The sequence below is a fragment of the Stegodyphus dumicola genome, chromosome 8 (assembly GCF_044657685.1).
Source record: "Stegodyphus dumicola isolate Sdum_Otavi_A_Nest chromosome 8, ASM4465768v1".
In the NCBI taxonomy this organism is placed as follows: Eukaryota; Metazoa; Arthropoda; class Arachnida; order Araneae; family Eresidae; genus Stegodyphus; species Stegodyphus dumicola.
Window position 1 is genome coordinate 98,545,531 of NC_140775.1, and position 21,375 is coordinate 98,566,905.

Genomic DNA, 21,375 nt, shown 5'->3' on the forward strand with positions numbered 1-21,375 from the left:
ATTTTGGCTTTTCGCACTATGATATCAAATAGAAAATAATTATATATCCGCCGAACGATGTAAACAAGCGATTAAATTTAGTAGATGCATGCTTAAAATTTTTCCTTACATAGAAAAGTAGTTATTAAATCTTCTATTTTTCGATAACGACTCTCGGACTCTTCTGCTTCTCCTTTCTATAAAGAAAATATAGTTCCATTAGTGAGACCATGCATGAAATAATTTTCTGTAGAAAGATATATGCGCCAATCGGCCACATTAAATTTAATGAGTTGATATTATTTCTTACAACAATATTTTTATTTCCAAATTAAGCATAGTCAATAAAAAATTTTTAAAATGTGCCGTTCTGTTTTAATTCTTCGTTTATTGGAGCAGCTAAGCGAAGAGAGATTATTCTTCTGTTCAGGAAAAATGTTGCCGTACTTAGAATGAGCTGAACATACTCTCTTGCTTATAAGTATCAGGAGATGCATATATCTTTCTAGAGAAAAATGCTTGACCCATGCTGACATATAAATGAAAAGATCCAAATAATCGTTTCATGGGAAGCGTAATTCTTTTCTTAGGGACGCGTACCTAAGTATTTTCTTAGTAAACTAATCAACTTACTGTTGCTTAGATTAGCAAGAAGCAGGTTTTTCTTATATTCTTTTGTCAACAACTTTCTTGATGTTAACAAATGGTTTTGCTTATATTCTTTTGCTAACAGTATTACTGATTTTCTATTAACACGCGGTTTTTGCTTATATTCTTTTGTTAATAGCATTTTTAATTTTTTTACTTTTGGTTGTAAAGCGTCTAGGTGATTATTTCATAGTACGTTTTTCTAAAAGGTAGTTCGCACCACTAGGTTAGGACTGCTGAATGCAGAGAGTTTGATCCCAGGCGAACGGGTTGACCGCATGGCTGTTTCTCAGGGTTTTTCAAATGTCTAATATGAATACGAGCGAGTTTCCCTTTGAAAGTCCTCTATGAAAGTATCCATCGTCTTAGAGGGATAGTCCTGGTGTGCTTTCTCGTATTCAGATAACTTAACCCAGTCGTCGGGAAACTTTTTCGGCTGCGAGTCAAAATCAATCGAAATCTGTGTATTAAGAAGACGTTTCGGGTCATTTGTTATTTTGGTATTTTCATTTCAGAATAGTCTTTTTTGGTGAATAAGATAAATTTTATTGAAAAAATCAGGCCTTAGGAGTGGCCAATGCCGGCATAGGTAGGTGCCTGCCATTGGGGAAAAAATTATTACAATGCCTAGGTTCCACTTTCCAATTAATTTCTTATTTAACCCCAAACTTTTACTTGAATAAATTTATTTTAAATAACAAACGTTTAAAATTTATCATAACATGTACATTTTTAATCAGTCAATCAATGAATAATAAATATCTACATTTAGTCTTTCGGATTGTACCTTAACATCTGAAGGTTGACACAATCTGAATACTTTTAGAAAACATCACAGGCATTTAATAAGTAATAGCAAAATACAGGATGTCCCAAATAATAATAACCCCCGACTCAAATTTCAGTGCAATACAACTTATTTTTAATATGTATGTAACATACTGCCTTGTAGCCCGCGTAACACTATTACCAAAAAAAGAAAACAGACAAAAAAGAGTGTCCCTAACTCTATCAACCCATTTCAAATTAATATGCTTTTCGGTTAAGTTTGGGTATATTTATATTTAGAGGATTTTGAAAGTACGAAACATAGCACAAAGAAGTGACTAAAACAACATTTTTAATTTAGGCGGGAGATAAACTGGGAAACACTGTATATTTGTGACTACAATGTTGCTGCATGTAGTCACAAATATACACACCTTTAAAAATGTTAAAACGTTTACTTGCATCAGCTATAATATAAAAGATGAACTGGAAAAAAAATCTGATTCTTTGATTTTAGGCCACACTATTATCTCCATATAAACGTTATTAAAAAAGAGGGAAATCTTACAATTGCAAATTATTAATTCTTCCCACAAAATTAATTTTTCCAAAATACCTCTTATTATTAATAATTATACTCCAGTCACTAATAAATCAAAGTCGATTATTAAAAAATATTTGTCAGGCGTATTTGAAGTTTTTATTTTATTTTTATTTGCTTAGAAGCAGTTTCTTATTTACTTCCGGAAGTTAAAGGAAGTATTGTAAGCGCGAAAAATTTCGAAGCTCATATTTCATCGGAAATAGCCATTTTGACCGCTAAATGAATCTATTTTAACTATTTTTTTTACTTGCATCTGTACGTACGAACAGAATAAAGGACTCTTTTCTCAAAATGGTTTGTGTAATGTACATTGGTGCGCAAAACTTAAGCAACAATGCAAATTTTAATCAGATAACCATGCAATTGCAGAAAAGGGGTTCTTGCTATTGGTACAATGAACACGCAATTCAGGAGAAAGGTCATGCATATGTAAGTGTCCGGAAAAAAACATCACAGGCTACGTGATCGTACGCAAAACGCGTGCGCTCCACTCGAGACTACCATAAAATGAAGGACGAAGACACAATTAAAGACATTCGCTGCAAGTACAAGTGAAATCTTTCGTAAAATATGGCTAGACGAAATCATCTGGATGACTTCACGAGTGGAAGAATGATCGGAAAGCTGGAGGAGGGGCGTAGTGTGACCAGTGTGGCTGAAGATTTCGAAGTCAACAAAAGTGTGGTTTCTCGGACTTGGAAAACCTTCCAAACCAGAAAGGTTGGTGGTGGCCACTCCAAGACAACAACTGCAGCAGATAACCGAAATATCGTCCTTCAGGCGAAAAGAGCCCAAAACCAGTCAGCAAGCTCCACAGCTCAGCAACTGTGTAACGCAACCGGCGACAATTGTCGCGTTTGCGTTACACAGTTGTTGCGACAATTGTCGCGGTTGCGTTACACAGTAAACTGTGTCCAGACACCTTCACAAAGATGGCCTATTCTCCCGCCGTCCTGAACGCTGCATCCCTTTGAAAGTTGGCCATCGGCGTCACCGTTTAGAGTGATGCAAGGAGCTCAAAAACTAGGCATTTCATCAATGGAGTCGTGCCCTCCTTACGGATGAGAGTCGTTTTAGTGCCCAAAGCGATTCTCAACGCCAACTTATTTGGAGAGAGGTAAGGACACGGTTTAATCTCAGTAACATCACGGAAAGAGACCATTACGGTGTCCTGGAGATCTCGTCTGGGGAGGCATTATGCTGAACGGGCGGACAGAGCTCCACGTTTTCGACAGAAGTTCTGTAACCGGAGATCGCTATTGTCAGGATGTGATCCTTCCCTATGTGCGTCTGTTCCGAGGTGCAATTGGACCAGACTTCATTTTTATGGATGACAATGCACGGCCACACCGGGCTCCTACTGTTCAGAAGCTACTGAAAAGTGAAGATATCACTCGAATGGACTGGCCAGCGTACTCCCCTGATTTAAATCCCATAGAACATGTATGGGATGCTTTGGGGAGACGCCTTGAGGCACGATTACATCCTCCGGCGAACACCCAACAACTGAAACAGATGCTGATTGAGGAATGAGCACTCTCACCTCAAGATCTATTGGACAATCTGGTGCTGAGTGTGGGGAGACGGTGAGAAGCAACCATTGCAGTAAGGGGAGGACATTCCCATACTAAGGAACATCTGCTTGTTGTTCTTCCTCTTATACAGACAATCATGTGTAACGATACTATGAGTTCAATGAAGCCTGTTTTTGTTTAATTCCATACTTATGCATTGTATTCATTTTTGCGCAATTATGCTTTCGTCATCGTTTAAATACAAAATGCTGTCTCTTATTCCTGAATTTCATGTCTCTCAGATGATATTTCGTGGATTTATGTCAAAAAGAACACCTGTTGCTTAAGTTTTGCACACCAGTGCATTTAAAGTGGAGTTTTTCGTGATTTCTCTTCGTACGTACATATGTATCTCGAGTAACTCAAAAACAATTAACAGTAGAACGTTGCAGTTTTGTATATGGCACTGCTATGGCATCTAATTGTGCACCTCCCTTTTTCATTGAAACCGGTAGTGCCAAAAGTATAGATATTGTTGCGTTTTTGTACAGGTTCGTGGATTTGGAGTGACTGACGACAACTCTTGATAAAGTATCAAAACATGCTTTATTAGCCAATATTTACCCAGTATAAGTACAAAAGCACATTCACAGTCGTCTAAAAACTATGACTAACACCCTGAAATAATCAGCAACACAACCTTCAGGCTAACGGTGAAGACAGCTTCACGGCGAAGCACTAGAGTACAGCTCCCGACTCGGTTCGGTCGTTCTCGGAACTCTACGTACTCTCGAAGCTCCAGCTTTCAAGCTATCAGACTATAACGGTGAAGGCAGATTCGGTCGTTCTCGGCACTCAACGTACTCTCGAGGCTGTCCACGCTACAACTCGCGATGCACTCGACGATGCACCCGATAGCCTCGACGATGCGCTCGCTGGACTCGCCATACTCTCGACGATTAACTCGCTAGACGAGGCACTGATTGACTATTAAGTGAGTGCTACAACACCGCGTGCAGTAAATAGCTTTAGAACATTCTGGTCCAAACCGGTAAGAATTCGTTTTAAAAGGTTCTCCTTCTGTCTATGGCATATGACCAATTTTGTCGCCAAATGGGCGATTTCTCCCCAGATATTGCAACTCTGTTTTCCGTCGCCATTTTCTGGCAACCCTAAACCCGCTTTGGGGGGAAACTATCTTACAGCAGGTGGACATTTCGTAAGAAGATATATATACCAAAAGTATATATAGGAAGTAAGAGGAACATTTAAAAGCTTATGCTAAAAAATTCATTTGACTCTATAGTTAGTTCCTTAGCAAAAAAAGGGTAAAATCATTCAAACGCCCTTCCCTTACCCGTCCTTATTTTTTCACAATCGTTGACCATAGTCAAAAATACTTCCAACTATAAAAATGTTTTAAATGACAAAAATATTCATATTTTATATGTGTCAATATTTTAAATGTTTGGCAGTGCCAAATTTAGGAAAAATTTAATTTTGGCTAAATAACAAAATCTAAGTTTTATAGTTACCTGGTTCCTACACTTATACATGGGAAAGTTTTATATTCATTAAGAAAAAAATAAAAATATAAGAAATTTGACTCCCGTACGAAAAGAATTGACCGGGGTATTTAATTTCGAAATTTTACAATTTTTGATGTCATTTTCAACTTGCCTTGCAGGATCGGTTGATTAAATTAGAATAATTTGAAGAAATAAGTTGAAATGAAGTGCAGTAAGAAATGCGTATAATTTAATAGGCCATACAAGGAAATCATGTGGTGTCCACATCGGATTTGTTTCTTTGGTTGGCGGTACGGGAATGAAACGGGTGGGTTTTTAATGGCATTTCTCAATTGAAGAAATAGTATAAGTACAAAGTATGTTTTTCTGTTTTTTTCTGTTTTCACACAACTTTAATTCCCTAAATTATGAAAAGAGACTTCGAATAATGTTGTATATATTTATAATATATATATATATATATAATATTATGAATTTTATATCGCATTTTTTAAGCGAAAATAGTTGGAAGCCTTCTGTTTTCTAGAGTTTCAAGAGAACTGACGTAGAATCGGTCCAAGTAATCCTCGAATAATCGGACATACAACCAAAAATATTACAGCGAATCCACTTCTGGGAACTAAGTCCTTAACATGACCATCTCCGAAAGTAAAAAAATATGTCTAAGAATATAATACTGAAAAGTCCCATCTACATAAAAAGCGACTACCAACATAAAAAATCAAAATCATTTGGAACTGTGTATCTGGTCGTCTTGCAGAGGATTCACTGTGCTTTTCAGCAAACAGAATATTAATTAAAGCATCGGTCAAAGACATTTTAATCAACAAAAGAACATGTTTCTTACCCTTGCACATTTTATTTATGCCTCGAAGTAAAGAACTTTCAACCTATCAACTAAATTATCTTTAAACTGACCCAACTCATAAATAAAAGTGAATAACAAAGCACTGATCACGTGGGTGACGAGTGAAAACATTAGCTTACCAGAAGAACTGCTCATTAATACAACGCATCGCGCTGCTATTACATTCAACCCTGGCAAATCATTGACCATATAAGGATTAATGGAGTTACCCTGACGTTAATTACATTTAGTGTAAGTAATTCTAGAATAGTCCAGAACAATAAAATTATTGGCAAAATATTAAAAGTAAAGAAGTGTAATATTTTAGTCATTTTAAATGTTCCTGTAGATCCTCGAAATCCTGGAAGCCATCAATTCAGATTTAACGGTCATTGTAATTGTCTCCTTAGAAATAAAAATACAAAGGCTTTCGGAGTCATTAAAATACCATGCGAAAATTTTATTGGTCCTTTGTAACGAGAAGTGGATTTCTACAAAAGATTGTTCGCATTTCTAGGAAAAGCAAGGTCAAAGGGTGATTTATATCTGTGTTTAGAGTTTGGAACTGCATTTCAGTAAGAGAAATCTAAATATTTTTTTTAAACTGTTCTTCCTTTAAAATAATTTTATATGCAATTGTTAAAAACTGCTAGAGAAATCTAAATAATTTTTTAAACTGTTCTTCCTTTAAAATAATTTTATATGTAATTATTAAAAACTGCTTGCCTACAGTAGTATATAAATAAAATACATATATAAAAAAAGAAGAAAAATATCGAGTTACTGTTTTAAATCCTTACATTTATTTCATAACTATATTTAATCTCGATGGTATGCTCTTAGTAAAGCTGAAACGCCATACCAATAACGAATAGCTACATGCTCGATTCCTGGATAAAACTTGGATATTTGTTTTGTTCTTTACGGTGGAAAAATGTCGCTTTCCCGCTGATAATACAGTGAAATGTAATAGCTGCATAATGGTAGCTCGCCAGAGGTGTTAGCATCTTTAGGCAGGTTGACCAATGTTCACACCAGAAATCTAATCTTCACAATGGTGTACCTGCATGAAAGTGACAGCACATACATGAAGATCAGTTTTAACTTCAAAAAAGCAACCCTTACAAGGATGCCAGCACTTTTATGGAGAAGCACTGCTATGCAAAAAAGACTGCTTTGAAATTTTGAAGAGTTTAAGTTTGCTGCTGTGTTAATTAAAGCAGCAAACTTAAATCCTTCTTGAACAGAGTCGCCATGTCACAAAGATGGTGCCCTGAAGACACTTTTTGAGTGATGTTTTTAAAGGTGATAACATATTAATACAGGGCCACCATTGTGAAGGTTTAGAGTTTGTTTAATACTAATCACAGACTGATTTAAACGTGGGGAAAAGGGCATGTGCTCTGGATCTTTACTTTCAGGAGGCCTCTAAATACTTCTTTAATATTTAAAACATGCGAAATTTTAAATTTTTTAATGCTAATTTCTCAAACATAATATTGCACAAAAAATTGTTGTTAAACGTTAAAGCTGGACTAAATTTTCCTATTCCCCCCCCCGCAGCTTTTGCTATATAGGAAAAATAAATCATGCGGCATACCTGGAATCGAACGACCAGTGTTCGGCATTACTCCTTGGCCGCTGGTGCGCTTCTTCATTGCGTTGGATTATTCCCCTGCGTACCCGTGCCATATCTTTGGATCACAGCAGCCAAAAAGCAGAAGAAAACCCACTTTGCTAAAGCATAGCAACACCGGACTATACTCTTCTTTAGAACTACTGGCGACGTGGTGTATTGTAGGATGAATCCCGCTTCTGCTTGTATTCCAATAATGTACGTTGCGCGCCACCAGGAGGCATAGACAGGCATATAACCAGGACTGTTTTCCCTTGAAATCGATGTAGTCTGGGGGTGGAAGTGTGTGTACTTCAGCGACTGATAGTGGGCCATTGGTTTACACTCGGATTAAGGCTGCAGCCTATATTCCCTATTCTGAAAGAACACGTCTTTCCTTATATGGACTTTTTTCGTGCAGAAAGGCTTGTCACCAAACCTGTACACCAAGACGACAACTAAACCGTGTATTGTATCAAATATGTACAGGACATAGTCAAAGAGCATGAAGTTAGTGTCCTACACCTCACTTGGCCAACTAATTAGCCTAACCGTAACTTCATTCAGGAAATTTGGGATGGTTTGAAATCGGCTATCAAAAAGGGTGTTTCATAGCGGCAGTCATTAGCGGAAATGTCAGCAGATTGACGGACGAGTAGGCTAAAACCGCTGTAAATTTTTTCGACCCTATATTAACAGCAAGCCCTATAAGATCAAAGTTGTGTTTGAAAGATATGATAATCTAATTAATTAAAGACAGAAGAGAAACACGTTAAAGTCAAATATAAAATTAGCAAAGCAACTAGCTTGTGTTTGGCGTAGATTTCAGTCAAGGCTATCGATTTATAGGGCAGATATAGGTTCCTCTTTACTAACAGCAAATAAATCTGGAACGAAGGGAAAGCTATGAATGTATTTACACCCAAGCCAATGGAAGAAGCTTTTTGGATCATTTTCTTCCATTGGCGAATAGGATGTTTTTCAAACTTTTCTTATTCTCAAAGATTTATTTTGTTTAGTTAATGACTTTAATTCCAATACAGTCCTTTCTAACGCTTTTAAAATTTAATTAACTTAATTTTTCAATTTTTCAATATTCTTCCGACAGATGGCGCTACCTTCCCGTCCGCTTTACTCCTACTGTATATAAATCAAATAGTGGCTTTCCCTTCGTTCCAGATTTCTTTGCTTCTGATAGAGAGGGACTTGTACCTCTTTGTCCCCCGAAATTGCTAGTCTTGACTAAAATCTAGGCAAACACAAGGTTGTTAGTTTCCTAATTTTATGTTTCACTTTGATGTGTTTTTCTTCTGTTTTGATCTTGAATTGTTTTGGTTTATTTAATTATGGAAAAGCACTCTAAGGGATGTTATGCTTTCGAGGAAGATTTTCTAAGAGAAATTGGATCGCATGCACGTTACACGTGGAAAAAACAACGAAAACGCGAATGCAGCCAGTACGTTTGCCAGGATACGAACCCTAAACTGAAGTACCAGTGTTGAATGACTTTACCGTTCGGCCGCTGGTAGGCCCAGAAGCTCGGATGAATTTTTAGGATTGCTGCAATACTTTAAGGAAAGTAGAGATGTGATTAATATTGTTGGGGCTGTGTACTGCAGGGTGCTAGCTGATGTGTAAGTAATGTACTTAGATATTTTACATAAAAACAGTGGAAAAGATCGACACCATACTTCGGAGGAAGATAAAACAAGAATATACGACTTCTGAACACTGATTACTTCCGTCGGGTTCAGATCCTAGTGAACGGACCGGTCGCTTGGGTGTTTCGTGGTTTTTAATATGTATGTAATTTAGAAAGTCCTACATGAATGCATTTCTTTTGTCTAGACAATAACCTTCGGATAATTTGCTATATTCAGTTAGACAAACTCACAATAAACTAACAAAACAGCCATAGACACCTTCTTCAAGGTTGACCCCTGGTCACACATGGCAGTACCATCTGTAGATTTGCAACAGCTTTTGAAGTTTATAAGAGATGTTGCTGTAGGCGGCCAAGCGGACAAGGTATCATTGAGCCTATAATTATATATTAGTGACAATGGATTGACTGAAGCTTTTGCAACTAGTTTTTCTATCCATTTATTTGCAACATTTCAATGTTTTTCAGTAACAAAACATTGTTCAATTGTTTAATGGATTATGGCAAATCATGAGAGGATTAGCTTGTACTAAGACAAAGATTTCAAAACTTTTCGCGATAATCAAAATATTGCCTTCTGACTTATATCGTAATTTATACTTTCGGAATTGGTGAATTGGACTTTTGTTTTGATTTATTTAAGTTGGTCGAGGAAATAATACTCAAATATCACAACAGACGGCTAGCGCAGTAAAGCAGAAGTCATAGGGTTCAGGGCTAGACCTGACAAGAATATATGAGCGATTCATAAATAAAGCGGAAATAAGAAATAAAAGGATGTTTTCCTGCACTTTGCAAAACATCTACCAAAAAGAAAATTATTTTATTTTTTGCGTTCCTTTAACGTACTGAATATAGATTTGAAGCATCTGAATTATTTAGTGGCGTAAGTTATGTTTGATCCACAAAAGACCTGAAACGCAGCTTAGTCACGCCATTTTTTAAAAGATGCACAAAAACATCTTTGTTCGGAAGTGAAAAAGAATTTCCGGTAGATCTCAGTTTATTGCCTGTGCAGTGCGGAAGTTTGTTCGCACTCAGATACCAACACCAGCTCAAGAGACAGGCTAAGTGTAAAAATAGATGTTCTACAATCCATACATAAAACTGAAATTTGTTTATGCTAATATTCAAGTTATACGAGTAACGGATATAAAAATAAAAATGAAAAGCCTGCTTCAGTTCTAAATGGAGATGGCAGCGATGCCAGATGTACAGATAAGAAAGAAATATTTACGCAGATGATGCTTTAAAAGATCATAAAAGAGATTTGTACTCTAGAAGCATATTTGAAATTTTAAAGAGTAATTTTTATATAGAATGAATTCGCGTAATTTCAGTGAAGATGAAATATTACATGTAAATTGTTTTTATTTTGTTTTTATTATTGGTACAACTCGTCTTGCTCTGTTTCTATTTCCTTTTTTCACCGAAAAATCTAAGAAGTGATTTGTGGTGGGGGGGGGGAGATAATGTTGCGTCTAATTTGCCAGCTATATTGGCTTGCTTTGTATCACATTCTGGGAGATTCCGTAATATCTCAAATTTTTCATTAGATTTTATGATAGTCACACAATGGCCAGGTTTTAGGAGAATATATTGAGGACATATCAGCAGCCGACCGGTAAAATCGCTGAATACTGATAGCTCACTTCGATTTGAAACAAACATCGCTGAAAACTGGTAGTTCCGACTTGTTTTCGAAACCACACGAACGGGCTGGCTGCATGGGTATTTTCGTGGTTTCCCCCATGTGTAACGATGTGTATGCTAGCCAGTTTCCAGAAAGTTCTCCACGAAGGCATTCCTTTCCTTAGGTAAGATAGCCCTAGAGTGCTTTGCCATATTAAACTAAAGCAAAACCAAACCAATCGATTTCAAACACGGCTGGTTGCATGGGAGTTTTTGTGATTCTGCCCGTGTGGATACGAACCCGTTCCCTTAGCGAACCATACGAACCAGTTCGCCTAGAGAGTCCTTCAAGAAAATTTCCCGGCCCACCAGCAGCCGAGCGGTAAAGTCGCTGAACACTGGTAGTTTGGTCCGAGGTTCAAATCCCGCAAACGGGCTGGCTGCATGGGTGTTTTCGTGGTTTTCCCCATGTGTAACGTGTATACGAGCCTCTTTCCCTTAGAAAGTCTTCCACTAAGGCATCCTTCCCCTTAGGCAGATAGCCCTAGTGTGCTTTGCCATAATTAATTAAATACACCAAGAAATTTTCCCTTCCTTACCAGCCAAATTACCCTCAATTGTTTTGCCATAATTTAAATAATATATTCTAGTTTTGAAATTAAGGGAGTTCGAAAGTGAGTCGAATACCGAGCTCAAATCAGCGAATCCGAGCTCGAAGCCGAATGCCCCCATCAGCGGTTTAGTGATTAAAACGGCTGAACATTGGTAGTTTCATCAGAGTTTGTATCCTTGGAGAAAAGGTAAGCTAGCTGGGTATTTTCGGGGTATTTCTCACACAAAATAGGAATCAGTTTCCTATAAAAATCTTGCCCAAAGACATCCATCTCTTTAGACAAATAAGACAAAGAGTTGATTGTACTTTGTTATACTCAAATAAATAGAAGCCAATAAAAACGATTCTAAGTAACTATTCTTCTCTCAGTGGTTCACATATGTTGACTTCATTGATTTATTTGGTCGCATTTAGAATCATTTCACTTAAATTTAAATTGCTATATTTTAGTATAAAAAATCATATTAACATCTTGTAGGGTTTATATTTATTTTAACTAACATTTATTTTAAGTTTAAACTATCTTTCCTGTCAAGCCTTACTTTCCCCTGGAACTGCCAATGCCAGAATATGTAAATTTGAGTAGAACGCGCAAGGATTCAGATTACCAGCGGAAGTAGTATGATTTAAATAGAAGGAAACGAGTTCGGTGAGAGAGTTATTCTTACTTAGCGAGCGCGGAGGTAGAAATCGAGAATTGAAGAACCCCGCGTTGCGGCCTATGTGCTTGGCGGGAAGTAGTTGCAATTGTTCCAGTGAGCTTCAAGTCTGCTGAATTAGCAGCCGTATTGTAAAACGCGGTGAGTTAGTTATTTGAGAGAGCCTCGTAGTTAGAATATTGTCTTTACTTTCTTTTCAGGTTCTTATTTTTATTTTGACTGCCGAGTTGGCACCGTTTGTAAGCGTCAAGAGAACGCAATTGTAATTCATTACGTTGAATAAAAAGGGACTTACACCCTTTACAAGACTCTGTGATTTATACAAGCTTTCACAGTCACCCTTGGTTGCGTGCAAGTTGTAGGCGCGCAACGTTATAATCTAAATAAATTTAAACATATAAAAATATAATACCTAAATAACTTCAAAAAGGAAAGCTAGATATTTTTTTGTTAACTAAACCACTAGCATTAAACATAAAAATTGACGCGAGCTAAGATGATACAACGATACAATCCTAACGATACATGAACCTTCATAAACTGTTCATGACTGTTTTTCATGATATATTTAATGCATGCAGTGCCAAAGCTTTGCGCCATGCCGACTTGGACAATTCTATGAATTTTTAAGCGAAAACAGGTCTCTGTGTACATGGGGCTAACCCCATGTATATTAAACATTATCAGTATTATCATTGGACTGCTGTTCATGACACTATATAATCATGCTATTTCATTTAGCGCTTTGGAGCATATTTGGCGATCAGTGATTTGTTAATAAAATAGTACCAAAAGCTATCATAAATATTAAAAATATCTAATAGGAGAGAGATTTGAGAAGAAGAATTACTAAGAAATGAGTACATTCGTTTAAAAAGGCAATAGTGTGCTATTTTTCATTTCCAAAGGCTACTTATAATAAATAAGACGAATGATGGGTAGTAATAGCCAAAATGAATAATAATAACTAATGTAAATTATTATAAATAAATTACCCCATTAACTTTGTTTTTGTTTTAATTTTTATTTTAATTTGTTGTTGTTGCTTATGCTCACTTGTCTGACATAGTCAGCCCAACCCCACGAAATTACCCGTGGCAAGCAGCGTTAGATTACGCCTGCCATTGGCAACATCCTTAAGCACCCTTCGCGTGACAGTGGGATTTAGCTTAGTTCCGCCTCCAGTTTTGATGAAGAGCACCTCGGGGAAAAACGTCCATGGGTCTCCCACTCCTCTCCCCTTCCACCAAACCACACGGGAGAACTTTCGACTCGCCGCATATTTAGAGTATTGCTCTGCTGCACCGACAATATACATCTACAAACATCCATGCCTTCTCCTGGATTCGAATCCGGGCCCTTCGGCACGGCAGTCAGCGACGTTAACCACTATACCGGTTTTACACCTGGTGAGGGCTCGCCCCCATTTCAAAGAAACTTGTTCACGTTGTGGATGCCTATTGTAACCATTTAGCTATGTAAATGTGTAACTGAAATTGTTCTCCTCAGCCGCAATGCACCCTTCTTCCGTCACTGCACTACCGTCTAGCCCAGCATTTGTTTGTACTGCTCCCAGCACTCGTCTTGAGCAATAAACAATAAATAAATGAAAACAATAAATATGAACCAAATGTGTTATGTGGACCAAGTTAATTCCGTCAGCGGGGCTATCTGGCCGATATGCTAACTGCCCCAGTGGATCGGCTGCCTCGCTATCGGTGGGAAGAAAGAAAGAAAGGTCCGAGGGTCTCCCATCCACCAAACCACACGAGAAGACTTTTCACTCACCGCATAGAGTGCTGTTATGCCGCATCGACACTATATATTTACAAACATCCAAGTCTTCTCCAGGAATCAATCCCGGGGCCTTCGGCACGGCAGTCAGCGACGCCAATCGCTATACAGGTTGGGCGGTTTTTTTTAAATTTATACTGCATTATTACGACCGCTTGTTGCTGCTTTCAGCATGCAGTTGCAATAGGTTTTAAAACTGTTTTGTATTTAATCATTTATATATATCATGTATACATATACCGTACTGTCTCTCATGTATAAGCAGCTTTTCACAGTTTCACAGTTGTAACACAGTTTTTCACAGAAAAGCCGATGAAAATCAGGAGTGAGGCTTTCATACTTGAATGATTAGAAATAGATACACACAAACATATAGTAACATCGCAGTGGGTGGGCGATATAACAGCGCGTATTTAATTATCGAGTATAAAATCCATAGTTGAGTGAACGTTACATAGGACTGTATAAATGTAATGTTTGCAGTTCTTCGTAACATAATGCAGAATACTAGTGCCAGTGATTGTTATTAGTAGTGCAGGCAACTACTCTAATGGACGACAGTGACTAGAATAGCATGAAGAAATGCTAAAAGCAGGAACATGTTCCTTTAGAGCACATTTTTTTCTGCCGCCCAACCGCATTAGTGGTTAGCGACGGTGATTACCTTACCGAAGCGACCGGGTCCGAATCCCAGAGAAGTCATGGATTTTCGTAAAAGTATAGTGTCTGTGCGGCATGGGGGGCACTCTAAATATGCTGCGAGCCGAAAGTCCTCTCGAGAGGTTGATGGTAGGGGAAGAGGGGGGAGACCATCGGACTCGTCTCCCCGGGTGCTCTGGAAAATTGGGGGGGGGGCGAAACTGAGCAAAGTAATAATGTCGCCTGTATGGTGCTCAACACTCTTGCCAACAAAGGTGCAATCTTGCACTTTTTGCCACTATGGATTTCGTGGGCTTGTTCTGATGTTACTGTCAGACATGTGAAATAAGTCACAACAACAACAGTTTTTTTCAGTGTAAATATTGTTTTCATTTTAGCTTCTTTTACACGAAAAACGAAAAAAAAAACTATCGTAGAGGCTCCAAATGAAAAAAAATATTGTAGATGGTAGAGTGTCCGAGGCATATCTTCGAAATTTTGTTTTCCAAAAATTAAAATCAAGGTTGTGGTTTACGCACTAGAGAATACGGTATATAAAACATTACTTGGAACGAACGCACTTAAGTTCCAAGTTTGTAGTAAATGCTTTGCGATTTGTAGTAATATTTGTTCTACAGTTATTGCTGCCAATTGCATTACTAATACCGTACAATATTTGTCTAAACTTTCAGTTCAATTTTCCCAGTTCTTTTTTTAGAACTTTCAGTTGATTTTCAGTTTGTATGTCACATTTTCATCAAAGTGAAGCAATAATTTTGGTTTTTAAAGAAAACATCAGACACTCTTTGTGTCAGATTTTTACCCAGAAAATTTTTTTTAATTAAAGTTTTTTCCCTAAAATCGACATGCAGAGAATTTTTCTACAATTAATCCCAGTTTAAGGCTGAATTTTGTTAATATAATATTTTATAAATCCGCAAATAATTTATTGAAAACTTGGGCTAATCTTTGGAATATGGTAACAGGTAGTTTGGTGACATTTTGGTAAGGCGATAAAGGTTACTAGCTAGGACTTTAGCAGTGTACATGGATAAAGTCAAGAGTGTGCTCAATGCCATTTTTGTGCAATTCTGGGATGTTTTTTTAAGTCAAAATAGGTCGATGTGTACATGGATACCGTGTATGTGCAATTCTTAAAAACGCGGCAAGCAGTTTGCAATTCTGCACTTTCTCCCAATTTCACACCTAATCTTCGTCATGATTAAGCACTTTTGTTCCATAAAAGTTCTAGCATAAGCGTAATTCGGCTACCAGATTGTTGGAAAAAAATGTTGAGTAAAAAAAAACTTCGTGAAAACAAAATGGGGTCTTAACATAAACTAGCAGGTTGCTGTAGCAGGGTTGGTAGCCAAATTTTCGCCAAAAAATCGCCAAGTTACCATAATCCTAAGATTAATCAAAACTTGATTAATTTAATTCAGTAATGGATCTTTAAACGCCATGCTGTTGAAGACATATATAGTATTTGGTAAAATTACTGTAAAATAGAATAAGAAAACTTAGATCTAAAAATTTTTGTTATACATATATCTAAGAAACTACAGTGCAATTAAAATAAAAATAATAAGTTATATTGCTTCATACCTTAGAAAGCTATATTAAAAAAAACTTAACTATCTTTCACTTCCATTTAAAAACCATTTTATTTTAAGGCCTTCCAATACACCTTAATACGTATGAAATTATAAACCTACGGAGCAAATATATTACAAAGCTGCGCGGAAGAGAAAAATAAACAGTTTAAGAATCTGAAATTAATGAAACCCTATCCTTGGTTTATAAATTCTTAATAACAAGGGCAACCTATCAAAATGGCGAAGTTTGTCAGCTCACCTGCTTGAAATCAGGCATGCAGAACATCCGCACCTGCAACGGACGATTTAGTGAAGTGATTTTCGGAATGGCTACAAGGACAAGCGCAAGAGGTGAAACGATGGAAGAAATTCAGCAACACTTTCAGCGGTTAGCGATTAATTGTTTTATGGCGTAAGGAAATATGATTCTTGTTTGGCAAAACTACTTAAATGAGCTTTCTGCTGTCTCCTGCAATCTGAGGATTTTCTCTGAAACTACTTAATTCTTTAATGTTTCCATCGGTGGCCAGCTTTTAATGTATGTTGCTAATTATTAGATAAAGTGCAACAGTGTCCTTCAATTACATCTTCCGCGGAGTAAATTCTGATGAAAATGTTACATTTAGCAACAGCAAATCTAACAAAAATCACTAAACTCACTCTCAAACTAATGTTAATTTAAAATAAAAGCTGTACGCTTTTCCACAAAATTTTACTTCAGTCTCTTTTTCTACTATTTTTGAAAAAATTGTTTCCTTCAAATAGACGAAACATAAGTAAGTAAAAATGAAATAATTAAAACAATAAAAAAGTAAATATTTGTGTGATACAGTTTTTAAACGCTTGAGGAAGAATAGAAAATTTTTTACTGATATCCTATTTTTCTTAACACGGAGCATTATAAGTGTTGCTTTTTCGTTATTTATATTTATTACGTCTGCTTAAGCGATGAAGTTGTAGAAAAATAGCGCAGAATAATTTTGTTGTTTTAAAAGATGATTTGCTTGATTCTCTTAAAAAGCATAGTGCTTTCCTCTAAAATTAAAACCAGTCAGAAGGCTGAGTTATCTTTAGTTTTAAAATATATGATTTAAAATTGTTTAGGATAAGAAAAGAAATTTTAAAAAATGTGATTATATGACATTTTTTGTTTTTGTTCTATGGTTTAAAATAAAAAATAATATGTTGAGGAAATTATGTTTCTGATATAAAAAGAGAATGGGTAACATTTATCTATTAATTTATTTTTGCTGTATTATATTTGGAAATATTACACGAGAGATACTGTTTGCCAAACACATTAAATCTTTAATCATATAAGTAATTTTTACTTTATAGTGTACTTTTATATATTGTTTATCACAGAAGACAATAAACAAAATACATCTGTTCGCTTATGATATTATGTTATTAATACGCTATGAATTCTACTGCAGGCTTTATTTTATGTATGATAGCATTTCAGCATATACTTATTTACTTTCAACGAATACGTTCATTTGTGTGTTCAGCGTTGTTTTAATGATTGTCCAATGCAATTTATTTGAAGTTTATAAACGCTATTTTGGTTTAATTGACATAGGCATTAAGTGCTCTCTGTGTTTCGCGAACACGATTATGCTTCTCTTCAAAATAAATCGGGCTGGCTGCATGGGCGTTTTCGTGGTTTTCCCCATGTGTAACGTGTATACGAGCCAGTTTCCCTTAGAAAGTCCTCCACGAAAGGCATCCCTCCCTTTAGGCAGATAGCCCTCGTGTGCTTTGCCATAATTAAATACACACACCACTCTTCAAAATAAATTATACCTAGGTATTTTGTAAGTAATAATTATTTTTTGTTTGACTACAATTTCTAGATTTAAAAATGCCTTTTATTACTTATTATAATCAAGTATCTAGAAGAGTCGCACATTGTTTCTTGCTTCATTCAAAATCTGTTTATCCATCATAAAAATCCGCGCGAGCTTTTTATATCAGTACATGCTTGCTGGCAGCCGTGGTGAATATTTATTTCAGAAAGATGAGTTGAAAATGAATTACTGCTGCACGGATTTCTAACTTCCGTGTTTTTTGAAACAAGAGCTGAATTCTGAATAATTACTGAAAGAAGAATAAAAATGAGCATCCGTTAAAAAACAACTGAAATTGAATTCCATACATTTAATGCACTTCAAAAATAAGATTATTTTGTTAATATCTGGTGTCATTTTTTACACGCATTTTAAAAACCATCTTTTAAAGAACTTCTTCATTGCAGCAAGCTGTAACGATTTTTATTTCAATGAAAAGAGAACTTTCACTTGCATCCAAGCCCCGAGGGCTCTCATCACAATTAGTGAAACGAATGATCGGGAAAGGGGGTTTCAAAGCGAGGCAGATTTCGACAGACCAATCCGTCCTCCTTTTTTTTTTTCAATATAGCTATGTACAGACGCAGCCTGCGTCCACTGAGATATTCTCGGTGATTAAAGTTCAAAATGTGGTATTTTTCCTTAGATGTTTAATCTGTCAGTTAATTTGTTAATTTCTAAATCTAAAAATCAAATATGTCTGATTTTCCCATTCAAGAGATTTCTGCAGGAATAAAGTAAGCTATCAATATAGAAAAGCCCGAATAAATCACTCTATGTTATACTGGTCATTTTAAAAGAGGTTATTCTCCTCTGGTGATAAGGTGGTCCCCCTGAAATAGTTTTGTAACAAATTCCCTAGACATATGCTGACTTTTGTGGCTCACTTTACCTTGTAACCATTAAATTCCAACTCTATTTTGGTTAAAATTTAATGATGATAATAGTCAGTGACTATCAGGAAATTTAATTAGTAATTCACTTATTTTATTATTTACTATATCGTTCGTTATTTATTCACTGTAATTATTTATAAATTTATGCAACGTTGGGAGGAAATGACTTCGTGGAATACTTTTATTAAAGAGCTTAGCTTGTGTTCAGGTTACACTAAGAAAAAATCTCATGTGGACAGCTCAGTCACTGACCGGGAACCGCACCATAAGTGCATTCTCAGTTTCAGCGGGCTTTCCATTCAGTTATTGTATATACTATGAAATTTGGCTTATTAATCAAAAATGATTATTGAAATCACTCAGCTATCACCTCTGACGTCAACACACAAGAGAATCAAAGAAAGAAGAAAAAAAGATAGCAAGCTGTGTTACCTGCATGAAACTCTGTATTTGACGCTTGGAAAAATTACACTGGCAAGAAAAAAATTAAAGAAACAACTATAGAAAGGCGCTTTATGTTAATTTTATTAAGTGAAGTTCAAGAAAGGTAGTTCGCAAATATCTCAAGGTCAACATTATCATCTATTCTAACGGTATTCACCTTCGCTACGCAGAAATATATGCAAATTTTTACGCCCATTCTTTTGGCCCACGTAGACAAAAGTGTAAAGGAATGTTTCAAATTCTAAAAACTGGATAAAATTCTCGGTTCTGGAAAGTGGAACAAGGTGACATCTGATGAGATTTGAGAAGTGGCGACCGATTGGGAGAATGGAAGCAGGACAGAGGCTGACACATCTTTGTAAAGACCTAAAAGTAGCCAAAAAATCATGTAACAAATATGGAAATGCTCTTTAAAGACACTGGTAATGTAAGCAGACAACAACAAGTCAAGGTCGAAAGTGTGTTCCAAAAGAAGCTTTTACGATCGTTATTTGGCAACGATTGCTAGAAGAAATCAACAAAGATGCCAGCCTAGATTGCAAGGGACTTCGCTGCATTAACAATGCTCGACTATCCAGATATAGCATGAGTAGTAGACTGCATAAAAGAGGGCTGTTCGTAAAGAAGCCCATGATTTATGTCTCATTAATTTTGACGGCGAAATGGTCCAAGTTGCAGAAGTGTAGTAGATATCAGCGTGTCTGAAGTACCACATATTGGATCAGAGTCCTTTTTAACAATGAGTCTCATTTTCCATTAGAGAGAATTCTAGACGTATTACAATCTAAAAGGAGTAAAACACACGCGAGAAACATAAAAACATGCGTAAAAAACATCGGCACAAAAACGATAGTAACATAGTACGGGGGATCATCATTTTGAATGACCACACCAACCTACACATTTTCACGTGTTGAATGCTTAAATATACAGAGATAAGGTTTTTTTATTCTTATATCAAGTTGTTTAGAGATGCAATTGGTAATAACTTCCTCCTAACGGACGGTAATGCTCATTTCAATGGTTGTGCTGCACTAGCGAGTGAATAAATAGAAGGCGAACGAATTCCGTGGATAGACTGGCCCGCATTTTCAGGATTTCAGTCCGGTAGCAGAATGTGGGACGCAGTAACCCAGCCTTCATCTAGCACTTTCCAGGAGCTTCAAAGTTTAATTCATTGTAAATACATTGTTACCGCAAAGAAGTTCTGGATAATCTAATACACAGCACGAAGAATCGCTTTATAGCTTTCGCTAGAGTCAAGGATAACTGAATGCAAACTTTACAACGAGTTTCGCACCTTATTAATTATTTTGAAAGTTATCTCTAAAACGTTGTAACGCCAAGGTTTTCCTTACATTTTCTATGTTATTATGTAAAGTTTGTTTTCGCAGAGACGGGCATTTCTGCATTTAGAAGCCATGTCAAATATGACAAAATCTAGTTCTTGTGCAAGTTGCAAGTTTTATGCAGTTACACAATCCTTCAAGTTGCATGGATTTTTAAATTGTTCTTTCAGTTCTTCCTGCCGTTACATGAAATTCAGGGAAGAATTTGAAAGAAACTGAATTTCTGAAAGGCTACCAAGCTTCTGAACACAATTGAAAGAATCAAGATGTATGAAAACTTCACTGTATCAGGTATTAAAAGTCGATTACTTTCTCAAGTAAATCTGGATTTCTTGAACTCACGTCTTTAGAGAGCCACAAAACCCATTAATCTATTACTCAGATAGTCATAAAAAGTAACTTATGAACAGTTATACATGAAAAAAGTTATCGCAACAGAATAAACGTGAAACATGTTCTATACGGTAAATTACATTACAGTAACGAATCATTAACAATGATTTATATCTATCAAGCCCTAAAATCTCATATATCACTTTCATGCTCTTAGTCCAGTTCTTAGACTTACGGCAAGACATATTCTTTTCAGATGACGCCATAAATTTTTGGACTACTTTTAATCATGTGCATCCCATACTCAGCACATTCTCCCTTCGTTAGCCATTAACTAGTCACTATATCGGTCATTATTTATTGCTAACCGCATGGGAGTAAACCGACCGTGAAACGACATCGCG

General features: G+C 36.3%; 1 protein-coding gene across 1 annotated transcript in view; it reads right to left on the reverse strand.

The window, feature by feature from the left end:
* The window catches only part of LOC118180935 (uncharacterized), a 99,227-nt gene that overhangs the window by 23,250 nt on the left and 54,602 nt on the right, over positions 1 to 21,375 (reverse strand). The gene's annotated exons all lie outside the window — the stretch shown is intronic.